This window comes from Quercus suber, unplaced genomic scaffold (assembly GCF_002906115.3).
Source record: "Quercus suber isolate HL8 unplaced genomic scaffold, Cork oak 2.0 scaffold_217, whole genome shotgun sequence".
Lineage (NCBI taxonomy): Eukaryota > Viridiplantae > Streptophyta > Magnoliopsida > Fagales > Fagaceae > Quercus > Quercus suber.
In genome coordinates, this window is record NW_027069675.1 from 603,878 (window position 1) to 613,596 (window position 9,719).

General features: G+C 34.3%; 1 long non-coding RNA gene across 1 annotated transcript; it reads left to right on the top strand.

The window, feature by feature from the left end:
* The first annotated feature begins 538 nt into the window (after positions 1-538).
* Positions 539-7,687, top strand: LOC136070194 (uncharacterized). Its single transcript, XR_010631483.1, has 3 exons — positions 539-968; positions 6,008-6,307; positions 7,186-7,687. It is a non-coding gene; the product is annotated as an uncharacterized LOC136070194 (long non-coding RNA).
* The last annotated feature ends 2,032 nt before the right edge of the window (positions 7,688-9,719 follow it).

The window sequence follows — 9,719 nt, forward strand, 5'->3', positions numbered from 1 at the left end:
AGTGAAGCTTATCGTAAAAGGGGATTACCAATATTATTGTTATTATTTTTAGAGACCACATTATTTAAAACATCTCACTATTGATTCTTTTTTTTAGCAAGTTCTTGTCTCATTCATTCCCTTGCATAATATAGGCGCATGATAGGATATACACCTCAGAAAATGCCTTCACTAAAAAAATGACTAATGTCAAACACAATCTCACCAAGCTCTCTCTCTCTCTCTCTCTCTCTCTCTAGGAATAAGTGTTTATAGTTTTATACCTTTGATTTGGCTTAGCTTTTTTCTTTTTTCTTTTTTCCCGCTTAATTTACTTATTTGTTTATATATCATTTTTAAGGCTTCACCTTTAAATAAATATATATATACACACACTATTATACTTTTCTTAAGTTTATATTCTTATAAAAACAAATCGATTAGAATAAATTATGCAAACCTAACACAGAGTGTAGGGACAGACCCAGGAGGGTGGCAAAGGGGGCCCGGGCCCCCCGGGCCCAAAAAAAAAAAAAAATTTAGCAGCTAAAAACCTTTGTTTTAGCTCGGGCCCCCTCCCTGGCCTCCCAAAAATATGGACCCCTACGGCCTGCCCATCATCCGGCCAGCCCATAACTGATGACCCATGTAAATCTAAAAATAAAAAAATAAAACTCAGCTCTCAATCCAAAACCAAACCAAACGGAGAAAGCCAAAGCAAAAACGAAGGAAAAAAAAGAAACAAAAAGAAAAGAAAGGAGACTTGAGAGCTGAGAGGCGAGAGGCAAGACAGAGATTAGAGATAGAGAGGCGAGACAAAGAGACACCCCGTGACGCCGTCGCTGCCGCTGACGCCTACGCTGTGCACCGTGACGCTTGCGAGACCCATCTTGATCAATTGATCTTGCTACTAGAGACCCATGCTGGCGAGACCCACTTGCCGCCGCCCACTTCAAACCCACTTGCCGCCGCCGGCCCGCTGTTCACAGGTATTTACTCTTATCTTTTCCTTCAAAACTTAATAAGTATAAAATGTTTGTGATCTGATCTGAGAATCTAAGATTCACAAAAACTGTGCTTGTGCCTTGTGGACTGGTGGTTTTCATGTTTGTGTTTTTACTGATGAACTGAACTGATGTTGGTGATTGACTGATTGTGAACTGAATCTGTGTTGCGGCTGTTGCCTGTGGGGTTTTTTTTTTTTTTTTTTGGCTTTGTGACTCTTTGACTCTGTGTTTGTGACTCTCTATAGAGATAAGAGAGATAGAGAGAAAGAGTAGAGTTTGTAGTTGTAGAAATTAGTTTTATCTTTGTTGACTGGTAGTTGGGCATAATAGGGACAATCTGCTGGGCAAAGGACAAAAGGTAAAGTTAAAGTCTTTAACTTTACCTTTTTTTTATCTGTAAGGTCAATTAGTGTTGGTAGTGGCCAGTGGGATTCATTGGGTTAGTGGGTCAGTGTTAGAAAGAGGGAGACAACACAAAGACATAAATAAAGGCAGACCAAAGACAAAAAGAAAAAAAAAATCATATAATATAAAAAATTGTCACACAAATTTAAGAAAATAATGGTGATTCTTATATGATTCTTATTTTATTTGTAGATCATAAAAAAAATCAACTACAATGCTTGATTTTTTCAAAAGAAAATGTTCAACTTCAATTCTTCCGAAGTCAACGTGGAATTGCCAACAACTAATGTTGTTATTCCAATTCTAAAAAATGTGGATGTTCCAATTCTAGAAAATGTGGATGTCCCAATATGGATGCGTATTTGGATCTCCAACCCCCCCAACTTAAAATCCTGCGCCCGTCCCTGACAGAGTGCATGAGTCATGACTTCAAAACCAAGTATGTAGTTGTAGTATTTTTTTAAAAAAATAATAATTTATTCAGGGGAAAAAATATAAATCGATTAGAATAAATTATGCAAACCCAACACAAAGTGCAAGAGTCATGACTTCAAAACCAAGTATGGAGTTGTAGTTTTTTTTTCAAAAAATTATTTATTCAAGGGAAAAAAAAATCGATTAGAATAAATTATGCAAAACCAACACAAAGTGCATGACTCATGACTTCAAAATCAAGCATGGGGTTGTAGTCCTTTTTTTTTTTTTTTTTTTTTTTAATTTTTATTTAACATTAGAGGTATGATTTAGCCCAATGGGCCTGTGTTAGGGGAATTCGGATACAATGGTTGAGCATCTCCCCCTGGAAAGGAATTGACTTTCTGGATTGGCCCGTATTACTTTTTTACTTGTAATTTTTTTTTTTTTGGCGGCCCAATATTGGCGCTTTTACAGTTTTACTACAAGGATTGTCTCCTCTCCACCCTATGTGAGCTGAACTTGTTGCAAACTTGCAATGCACCTTGATATTTTTATGGGCATTTTGGGACCGGCTCACCTCCCGTTAAGAACCCTCCCATTACCTCCTGTTTTTAAATAGATTTGAGACACCTATCAAATGATAAATCTAATGGGCAAAAACAAAACCACGTCACCCCACCTTATTTATCACACATCTACTCTTCTTTTGTCTCAAATTTTTTCCCTCTGCAACATCATTGTTGCCGCACCATCACCGGAAAGGGGACCCTTTAGCAGCAAAGAGCATAAGAAGACATGATCTGGTGGAGATCTTTCCATTGCCATTTACCTCTCCTTAAAAAACCCAGAAGCTAACAGATGGAACTTGACCTAGAGATCTTTGATCTCAATCTTGTTTTATAAGCTTCACTTTCATAGGTTTGCTGGAATTTTATTAATGTTTGGGCTTTATAGAATTTGAAATAAAATCAGCTCATGTTGTTTATAGATTTGACTTTTTTGAATCATTAAAATTTAGTAAATCCATTCTCCATCAAAAGAGACAGAGAAAGGTACTTGTACTTTGCTCCATGGCCTTGTGGACTTGTGCCTCCGCCAGCAACTGAAGCTTTCTTCTGTCCACTGTGTGTTCTAATAGATCTTCGATTTGGCAGTGGTGATGTTGCAAAGAGAGGAAGTTTGAGACAAAACAGAGGAGAATGTGTGATAAATAAAGTGGGGTTGACATGGTTTTATTTTTGACCATTAGATTTCCTATTTGACAAGTGTCTCAAATCTATTTAAAAATGGGAGGCAATGGGAGGGTTCTTAACGGGAGGTGAGCCGGTCCCATTTTTATGTACCAGACTTTTTACCTTTTTTTTTTTTTTTAAGAGAGTTTCAACTTATGGCGTCGAACATAACTCTTTATCATCAAATCAAAATACCAATCAATTTTTAATGTAGGCGAGATTGAATCCCAGATCTCTTATACAACCATTAGAAATTTTACTAGTTGAGCTAACTAGAACCCACTAGTTTCTGGATAGTGTTTGATAGGCTATGTGTGCATATTATATTAAAATTGTATTAAATAGTTGTTAGATTTAGGGTAATCTTTTAGGATTCCTGAAAATCATCTTCAAATATCATATTAATTTGATATAAATTTATATACTATATTTATTTAAAATTAACAAAAAGGGTCATAATTGTCAATTTATATGAAAATTCCCTCCCCTATTCTCCTTTAACTTTTTGAACATTCAAGGGAAGAGATATTTATTTCCAAACTTTCAAACTTGTAATACATACTTGAGTAATTGCATTGTACTTTAAATTCAAATAATAACATGATAATGAGTCTAGTTATTGGAAAAAGTTTACTTTCAAATTAGCTTTGATGAATTTCCTTCAATTCACTATGTGACGATTGAAAGAATTATCTATGTGGTTTTTTAGTTACATGACATTTTTTTTTAATACAAGATATAAATTCTACTTTAATCTGATCTAAGTATATTTGTGTGAAGTTCCCTCTCAAAAACTTGAACCCTGGCCTTTGTCCCCCACACCTTGCAAACACTTATGCTTGTCAATTTATATGACAATTTCCCTCCCCTATTCTCCATTAACTTTTTGAACATTCAAGGGAAGAGATATTTATTTCCAAACTTTCAAACTTGTAATACATACTTGAGTAATTGCATTGTACTTTAAATTCAAATAATAACATGAGAATGAGTCTAGTTATTGGAAAAAGTTTACTTTCAAATTAGCTTGGATGAATTTTCCTTCAACTCACTATGTGATGATTGAAAGAATTATCTATGTGGTTTTTAGTTACATGACCTTTTTTTTTTTTTTAAATATAAGATAGAAATTCTACTTTAATCTAATCTAAGTATATTTGTGTGTGAAGCTCCCTTTCGAAAACTTGAACCCCGACCTTTGTCCCCCACACCTTGCAAACACTTATGCTTGTCAATTTATATGACAATTTCCCTCCCCTATTCTCCTTTAACTTTTAGAACATTCAAGGGAAGAGATAATTATTTCCAAACTTTCAAACTTGTAATACTTACTTGAGTAATTGTATTGTCCTTTAAATTCAAATAATAACATGAGAATGAGTCTAGTTATTGGAAAAAGTTTACTTTCAAACTAGTTTTGATGAATTTTCCTTAAACTCACTATGTGATGGTTGAAAGAATTATCTATGTGGATTTTTAGTCACATGACATTTTTATTTTTATTTTTATTTAATTTTATATTTTATACAAGATAGAAATTCTACTCTAGCCTAATCTAAGTATATATGTGTGTGAATCCTTCTCCTGGAAACTTAAACTCCAGCCTTATCCTCCACACCCCGCAAGCACTTATTCTTGTGGAGTGACTATCCTATCAAAAGTGTATGGTGATTCATATGACATTTTTAATAAGTCACATAATTTGTTTATATAACACACGACAATAATCTTATAAATTATACCTAATGGGTTGGAGAATATTCTTTCAAATTGGTTGAGAGGACTACCTTATCCTAGTTATTTTAGACCAACCCAACTATATGAAGAGATTATTTGATGAAGTTCCTCATTGATTACTCAATTAAGTGTGTGGAAAGAAAAGGGTTTGGCTTAGGTACAATTGTGCCCCTCAGCATCTTTGCATGGAACGGCTACTTTCAAGACTTAAATTACTACATTAGTTTGTGCTTATCATATTATTTTGAGTAAAATTTGGGAACAATTCCGTAGAATTAGAGTTGCATTGAATTTAATTATTATTGAAAAATACATCAAACTAAAATTGGAATTTGTTCCAAAATTTTAGAACACCATCATCTTTTTTACTTCCTTATCAGTTATTATATGATAGGTTGTTATTTTATTTTATTTTATTTGAGAAGTATGATAGGTTGTTATTTGTTAATGCTCAAAGCATCATTTATGTTCATGAATATTTCATTTTTGTATATCTCTTACACTAATTTTTCATTTTCTAAGTTGTTGGTGGTATTTTGGCTCTTTTCTACCTTCTAAAGCAGTCTTTGTTCGAACATGGGATACCATGCAGTCTCTCACACACAACTATGGGGGATCACATGATGGATGGATCATTGCATCTAAGATGAACATAATTCTTATCTAAGTTAGAGCTACTTACATGCAAATGAAAAATATATAGAGATCGCTGTCAAAGGTTTTTATTAGACTAACTTGAAGCATTGTCAGGAATTTTTTTTCTTTTCTTTTTGGGATGAGTGAATTTTGTGCAAGAAGAGAATAGAAGATTCGAACTAATAACTTTCGCTTTATAAGATATGGTCGTCGACCAATTATGTCATCCTTTAGATTAACAAAGCCCTTGTAGTCACTGACAAACGGTTTGGCTCTTTCTATGTTAGGATTCAAAATTCATAGCATACTCTTCCACTTTACCAGCCAACCACACATTGTGGCTCCCCTTCAATTATATTTGTCTTTCCCCGAACTCATCTTTACCTTTCTAAGGGTCCATTTCTTTCTTTCTATACCTATTTGCTTATGGATTTTTTTGTGTTTTTCTGGTCTTGTACCATATATTCTGCTATCTTTTTCTCCTTTTCTCATTTGAATGAAATTCCCCTCCTTTCTTATCATGGCCTTATTATGTTGAATGGTAGCTGTGAAGTATATGGCCTTTGTTTTAATGTTGTTCAATTTCTTTCTCAGATGCGACTTTTCATGTGGAATTTAGCCAATCTGCTACTTCTTTGAGGAATATCCGGTTTTGTGCCTCCACAATCTTGTTGCAGATAGTCACTTTTAACTGTTAGCATTCATTGCTTTAGTTGTAACTTGTACAAGCCTACACATAACAATCCCATCTTTACTGGTACAACATTCCAAGTTACTTGTACATCTGAAGACCAAAGCATATGCCGTGCCTATAAAAGAGACGAGAGTTTAGGGACATAGTAAAATCTTACAACATTTTTACAACACCATTGTTTTAAGTTGTGGTTGGTTAAGGTATATATATATTTTTTCTTTTTAATTTGACCTATGTTGAATTGACAACTTAGTTTGTTGTGAAAATATTGTAAAATTTTATTGTGAAAATATTATAAATTTTGTTGTGTTTGTGAAAGAATTCAAAGAACCTCTCTATGTACAATTTTTTCATACAGTTGAATAATACTTTATGTCATAATTAATTCTAACATTTGTCAAAGGACAATATTTATTTTACACTTGATTTTTATACATACAATTGTACACACATTTTGCACTGAATACGTGGCTTTAAGTTACAATTTGTTTAAAAAATTGAATTGAAATAGTGATTTAAACATTTTCAGTGCAAAAGGTGTGTATATACTTAATTACGATGATCAAATATTTGCTCCACCTAGACCTTAATAAAAACCGAAAGTAAAAAAGAAAAGAAAAAGTTCACCTCATACGCTGAGAGAAAAAGAAAAGTCTCAACTTTGAAATGTACGAAGAATAGAAAAAAGAACAGCAGAAAACTCATCCAAGAATCAAACTACAAAAGAAAAATAATAATAATAATAAAAATAACAAAGAAACTTCCTCCTTCAAAGTATCAACCAACCCAGGAGGAAACATATTAAAGCATATCAGTTTTTGAGTTTAATGCCCACCTAGCTAATTCACGAGCTGTTTCTCAAAAAAAAAAAAAAAAAAAAGAAGCTAGTTCACGAGTAGTTTTGTTTGCTTCCCTAGCTAAGAACGAATAAGTTACCAATTATCCAAAAAAAAGCTTAAAGATGGTCAAAAAAAGAGAGAAAAAAACCTAATGATAAATTATCAATATATTATACCAAAAGTATAATAAGCTGTTAAAGAAGTAAGTGGATCTAACATTTAACAATATTTTTTTACAGGAACCCAACAGAATGTTAGAAGGGGAATTCACTAAACTGTCATCATCTACAATTGCCTTAATTTGCCAACTGGGATATGTATTTGGTTTCACAATTTTCTCCATACAAGCTTTTGGGACAGCTAGTTAAATAGCCATTGGGGGCTTTGGCCCAAGTTACTCCCACATGAAGAGAGAAGAAGACTCGTCGAAGAATATAGAGTAGGTTTCTTTGAATTAAGAGTAGTTTGAGTGTATATTTTATTTTACTTTATTTTTGTGTGTAAGAGAGTTATTAGGTGTATTGGAGCTTTAGGGTTGTGAGTTTGTGTGTGTGTGTGTGTGATTTCTGAATAGTTTGTGTTTATGAGGTTTATGAATGTTGTTTGTGTGAACTTGAGAGTTTAGGTTGTGAGTTTTGATTATAAGGCTGGTTGTAGTCCATATTGTTGATAGGAAATTTTGGTAGATATTGGCATATTATATTGCCCGTGAACATGGGTTTGGAGTTTACTGCACCCTGTTAAATGTTATTTTCGTGTATGATTGTTTTGTTTTATTATTTGTGTGCTTGCGCTTTAACTAGTCCCAAATCATTACGTAAACAAATGTAAAAAAACTCCAATTATAACTAAGTATAACGCTTGGGGCCATGGCACATTGGCACTCCTGTGTCCTGTGTGCCTCGCTGATCATGAGCTTCGCCACTGTTGATGGTATTGGGTTGATTGTACTCATCTGAATAATGCTTTCAGTCCCTACACTTTGTCGAGCAAGGCAATGACGCATGGACTAGAATACAAAAACCTCGATTCAATGTCAATCGTAGGCCAATATCAAAATTGTTTTGTTGTGAAAACTAGCTATGATACTTCTTCTCCTAATTGGTTCAAAGCCACTGGCAGTGCCAATTGAAGAATTTGCATTCCCAGGCCCGCCGTGCAATGTTTGTCAAGGTATACTCAAGTGTTCAAACTTGTCTGTTGTACGTACCAATTAGAGCAAACATGCATGCTGTAGCAACAGTGGCTATTTCCATGGGACAGCTAACTAGCTCAATAATATTATTTGGGATTTCAGGGAACTTGGACATGAAGAGAACAAAGATGTGGGATCACTAGCGGTGGACCTCGCTAGTTGCATGGTGACTTCCTGGATCTCTAGTGAAATTGCATAAACCAGCCTGACTGTCTTAAGGAGTCAAGAGGCCAGTGAGTCAGTGACTATGTTGGCCCTTCTTGGCCATTCCTGATTGTTTTATAGCTGACTGCGATTAATGTTGACAAAATTGTCATTTGGACATTTATGTAGAAGGAAGCCCTCTAGAGTCTATTCATGCGTCCAAAAGAAAAAAATGACAGTCCTAATTAACAATATGGGTAGTGTTTGTTCACATACTCTGTCACGCACCTCTTTTTTTGATTGAAATTCTGAGTTGAAAGACAGTTTTGAAATCTTGTGTTTAACTCACAATTTCAGCTCAAAAAATATGTGTGTAATAGTTTTTATCCTCAAAAATATAGAGACTTTTTTGCATTACAAAACTAGAGACTGGATGTACCTTGGATTGTAATTAGTAAGTAATAACTGCAGTACTGTGCTGCTGCATGCTGATTTAAAGAGAAGTAGATGGATCTACGAAGCAAAGTAAATAATTATTTGGTATACGTATTTGGTGGACTACATAAAGAAAGTAGCTAGCTAGCCTTGCTTTACTTGTAAACATCCCTTCGCTAGTTGAATGGACCAAAACCTTGCGGAGGGATAGGTACTACACCACTAGCATTGGATCTTTTACATTTGAAATGGATTCATTTCGATTCTTAAAAAAAAAAAAAAAAAAGGATTCATTTCATGTTTCATACTATATAAATAAGTAAATATTAACTATGAAGTGGAGAGATCATGTTCCTTGACTAAAGTATTCATCATAAGTCCAAGCTTCAAGGAACATATTCTCGGGGCCTTCCTACAATTGCTTGGCTGAAATCTGGGATGCATGCATGAGCTTCATTCGTTATTTTATAACTCAGACTCAGTTGTGTTCTACTGATCAAGATGATCAGATGGCCCAGCCAAAATGTATGTTCAATTTAACGAAAAATAAGGTTATCTACCCAGCTACCCCAAATTACGATGTTTGGTTGAAACTTGAAAGAAAATGTGTGCATTAATTATTGATGGTAGACAAGGTAGTGCCGCTAGCATGGCAAAGGGGGACTCCTTGTTAGGGGGGCTTGACTTTGGGACGATATAGATCCTACTCTGAGTTTTAGCTTTTTGCATATTTACTCTTGGCCCATATGGACCACCTCGATTATGAGCGTAGTTTTGTGGGCCAGCTGTGCTATCTTTAAAATAACCAAAAAAAGAAAAAAAAAGAAGAGAATTTGAGATGATGTTTACTGCATGTGCAAATAGTAACATGAGAGGAAAGCCTTGCTTTGTTTGGTAATTGGTCATATCTATGTTGAAATCCAAATTCTAATTAAACCGGCTAAACTCTATGTTAGTCAATATCCCTGCTGAGGAAACCAAAAAAAAAAAAAAAAAAAA